This window comes from Cupressus sempervirens, chromosome 7, assembly GCF_028749045.1.
Source record: "Cupressus sempervirens isolate cs-2001-9-10 chromosome 7, ASM2874904v1, whole genome shotgun sequence".
NCBI classification, from domain to species: Eukaryota; Viridiplantae; Streptophyta; class Pinopsida; order Cupressales; family Cupressaceae; genus Cupressus; species Cupressus sempervirens.
In genome coordinates this window covers 336,627,401-336,632,617 of record NC_143124.1, presented here as the reverse complement: position 1 = coordinate 336,632,617, position 5,217 = coordinate 336,627,401, and positions in this window count along the sequence as shown.

Here is a 5,217-nt window from a genome sequence, read left to right as displayed (position 1 = left end):
CTCATTCCAGAATTCCAATGGAAGCTTTGGAAGTCTAACCCAAACTAGAGCTTGCACAAAAAAAGAATCATTCAAGTCCAACTTCAATGTCCACTTCTAGAGGACCAAAGTTGAGCATCTTGTTACCAAAGTCCCTTAACACAAAATGTTTGAAAGGTTCTCATTGCAAGAAAATTCAAAAGATATTAAACCTTTGGCTATCATAGCGACTGTGACTTGACCTTTAAGTTTCCATTTCTTTTGTGTGAAAGATCTAACAAAGTCTATATTTGGCCTTTTCCCAATGTATTTATCCACTAGGGTAGAAGCCATAGAAGCAATGCTATGGTGAACAAGCTCATCTAGAATAGCAATTGCACAAGTGCCTTTCTCTACCCTAGGGAGCACTTTAACAGCTAGAAAAGAAGACTTACCAGATGGTATAACTCCAAATGGAGAAGACCATTTTGCAATCTATGCCCTAGGGAGGCTCACCTTGGGGACTAGAGGTGACTTTCCTAGAGTCTTGCTAAGGTCATGTGGGTCCCCATATCCATTCTCTATCGATTCTTTTATCTCTAAATTTCCCTAACATTCTCCATCCCCTCCCTACGATCCATGACCTAGACCATGATTTTGATCTTGGCCAACCAAAAGAATCCTTCCCAAAATAGGTTTTGAATTTTGAAAAGTTGCACTCCCCTCTATGCTTCCTCTCACCAAGGGATGCCCACCATGATTAAATTGGGAAAATGTTAATTAAAATTATATGTAGAGTTTTCCTAATAATGAAATATCTAATGTGGAATTTAATTTTCTAGGTTTCTATGAAACTTGTGACTATTATTTTCAAGTTGTTGATTAATGATGTTTCCATTTCCAATGAGGTACTACTTCCAATCGGACTTGTTAAAGTATAAAAAAAGGAAAAAAATAACCTTGCTAGATTAAATTCAATTTTCCATTTTCAATTTAATCTTATCTTGATAACGACTTTCCAATAATGTGTGATCCTCATTGAATTCAAGTGAATACTTGTTTGCAAATTTGTGGGCATCATCATTACTTAGTTCTAAAGGATAGGTTAGGTCTCATACATGATCGTTCACATTAAAATTATTCTACATATTTTGCATTGGATGCCCCTATGTCATCATAGTTTTCTTCGTTTCTCAATTCACTTTAGAAACTTACGAAGTTCTTAAGAAAATGTTCAATTTATGAAGGGCTATTTTGGTGTCTTTGTTTTTGTTATAGGGCTATATTTCCATATTGATAAAATTGGGTATTTTGTATTGCACCTTTTTTGAATTTGGGTACCTACTGAAAATATCTTTTCGCATTGTAGAGATTCAATACTCAAGAATTTTCATTTGGGTACTAGCATTACCTATAGTTAGGCAAAGAGCATTACAAGTTAGAATTTTTAGAATAATTGAGAGGGGGGTGAATTAGTTATCCTTAGGTCTAGATGTACCAATACATCTTTCACTGTCTTCAAACAACTTTTACAAACTCTTAAAACCACTCACTCCATGTAGCAACTCATTAGAAAATTAACATATTCTTTCATCACTTAGACCTCTATTCAATATATGCTAATTAATATTAAATAACATGCATCACACATATAACATTCACACATGTTTGATACTAGGATTTAATGTGGAAACCAAATTTGGGGATAAATTCGAAACAACATGCTACATGTTTTCACTCTTCTGAAGTGAGTTTGGTTAAGATACAACACTCTTTGAAGTTACAAAATATACTATTAGGTGTGACCCTAGCAAAGAATTTTATCACCCTATTAGGAATGGCCTATTTAGAGGGATTTGGATCACTCTATTAGAATTTCACTTTGATTAAAGGATTTTAAAAAATGACTACTAGATCAAACTTGATTAAAGGATTTTCACTATCACAATGGTTAGAATGTAACATATAGTTTGATATGGAAAGATACAACTCACTTTGCATATTCATATCTCCATTCAACACATCGAATACTTCATTGACAATACTTCATTAATATCATTATCTATGTTCTACTTGGAAAGCCTTCAAGAAACGATAGTTTACCAATCATTCCACCTTTCCTCTACTATATTTTTTATAAGTTCTTAGGAAAATTGCCAATCAAGAATGACCTAACTCTATAAAATATCTCTTATGCCTCCCTAAATAGGTAGCTTTGATCTTTTTCATCTTAAACATCACCATAGATTTTAAGGGTTTGATTAGATTCATCGAATCTATCTATTATTTATTTCTTTGACTCCTTTCTAAACACTACTATAAACTTCTCTTTAAATATTTTCATTTTTTTTGCATTAAAAAGTTAATTTATGGATTAAAGACACTTGTTCATTAATTCTTATCATCCATAAATTTTGACTAATATGAAAATTTAACCATGTTGGCCTCAAATTTGATTCCTTCACAAACTATTATTTTGCTAACACTTGGTCACCATTGTTTTCTTCTACCCAGTCAACATTATGTAGCTCAGTCCCTACTATTTTATCTCACTTCCCTTTCACTAACTTTCTTGGTCTTCTATGCCCAATTGCTACTTTATTTTCCTTCTTCAAATTTTTAGGTCATAACTATCACTCGACTAATACCATTTGTTTGACTAACTCCTAAGTTCCTATATCTTCTTCTTCAATAGCCTAGTAAAACTATCACTCGATCAAGCTTAGTAATTTTCTCAATTTCTTATCTTGTCTTATAAACATCAACTCAATAGGCTTCTTTACTTCATATAATGATTAGACAATACATCATTCTATTAAAGACTAACTAATTAAGTGTCCATTGTAATTCCAACATACTTGCTCCTTTTTACTCAACAAGTTCACTAGTTCATCTAGATATCTCTCTTTTTAAATCCTCTTCATCAATCAATAGATATGACACTCTATATGATTAGTAAATGTCTAGGTTGAATAGGTTTGACATCAATTTCAACACAATAATTATTGTAATTCTAGTTTCTAAAAATATCCCTCTTTGGCCTTGATGGAAACATCTCTAGTTACCATGCAAATGAAAAATATATTCTCATGATTTATCATTACCATCGCCCTCTATGATTTGATACAAATTTTCATCAATATGCTTAGTTTCATTAAAATTCTCATATTTCATCCACTCATACTTCTCCCTTTGATACTAATTGATTGCAATAGTCATATCTCTATCTTACACCTCAACACATACTAACCCGATGATGGATCATGTAGTATGATCTGAAACATTGATGTGAAAAAATTGTACACAATCAAATCCAAAAATTTGTGAACACATTATCATGGATTGTGGAAATCTAATAGATCTCACATACTATCCCTCTAGATATGAATGGTAACTACATATTCATCTCCCTCACTTATTCTGATATAGAATGGTAATTATACATAGTCTCCCTCTTTGACAATAATTTCAAAGACATCATCCTATTCTCTCTTACTGGTTCATCATGTATTTTATCTTCTTGGTTACTATCTAACTAAGAGTGCAATATCATTTTCTTGATCATCTAAAACTTGACTCTTTGTAGTCTTGTCTTCTCATGCTTCTATCCATACTTTTGCAATCTTTAGGCAACTCTTAAAGATTAACTTTCTACATCAATATGCAAGATATTATTATCATAAAATTTGATGCAATGTTGCATCTCTTCACAACATTCTTTTGAATACCCACTTAGTTCAAATCACATTCTTGTCCTTTGGTCTGCGTACGAATGTCGATATCTCATTCTTCTCTATTTGATCAATTTCCTCATTCATTGCCTTACTCTAATCTTAATTCTCCAAAGAATATTTGACTAATATAGGTTCAACTATTGGAAATGATTGAAAAACTCATGAATGAAGAGTAATGGAATTGGTAAATAATGTTTTCAATCATTTTTTAGTCATTGATGTCAAAATTTCTACTTGCAGGAATGACAATTGCTTTAATGATCCAAATACTATAAGTTGGTTGATTGACACAGAGGTGGCAATCAATAAAATCTAACTAGAGTACCTAGAAAAAGGTTGAAGTTATGATGTTGTAATGAAGTATAAGGATCAGCTAAGCCATTCATGAAACAATTTATTGATGACATACTCTAAGATATAGAGGATAGACACGTCAAGACATATCGAAGATGTAAGGTTTAGTTAAGTCATTTGTATAGACTAACTAAGTTCATAAGAGAGTGCCGAGCAAGCTAGTTAGTGTCAAACAGATTCTTAGTTGAAGCTGAGAAAGTTCACCTTTAGAGTGTGCCGAGTGATCTTCAAGTGCTGAGTAAATATCAAGTGCCGAGTGATCTTCAAGTACCAATTAAATATCAAGTGTCGAGCGAAGATTAGATGCTAAGCAGAATACAGGCGCTGAGTAATATAGAGGGTGTCGAGCATCAGTAAACCAATAGTGCCGAGGTGCTACATTATTTTGAAAATCAAAGATTCACCAAATATGAGCCGACATGGTAGTTATCTAGAATTTTGTAAACTAGATAGAAGATAAGAATGATGAGCTGGGGGCACAAAAACCTATGTAAACCATTTTTGGAAAATACAATTGGATTCTAGATGAAGTTTCTAGATAAGAGAAAAATATGGGATAGACACATTGTATCTTACCTAATCTGTTGGAACCCTAAAGTTGGAAAGGGAGAATTGAGTAGGAAAGGTATTCAAAATTTCTATTTGAGTCATAAGGTCATGAAGCATAGTGTGGTGTGGTGGTCAAGCATGAAATTATGAAATGCTAAAGAAAGTGATAAGGTGGAAGAGAGAACATATACTCTTCTTTGATAGGTGATCATAGATATGATTGCATTGGTGTAATGAGTAAGAAGACTCAAGATGACAAAGCTTGAGATGACAAGCTTTCAGAGCTACAACGATTAAAGCCAAACAAAGGATTGAACTAAAGTGCGATCTATAATCTGCAAGATATGTTGTAAGTTGTATCAGATCAAAACTCATTATTGTTACTCTCTAGTAGTTATAACAGTTAAGATAAACCCTATGGACTTAGGTTGGTTTAATAGCCATGTTGTAAATCCTTTAACAAGGTGAAATTCCAAGTGAATGTTCCAAAGTCCTTTAACCAGGCCCATTCCTAACAATATGGTAAAATCCTCTAACAAGGTCACATTTAACAATGTGTTGTAGCCTTTAACAAGGTAGGCCTTTAATAGGGTAGACCATTAGAAGTGATTGAAATCAATTG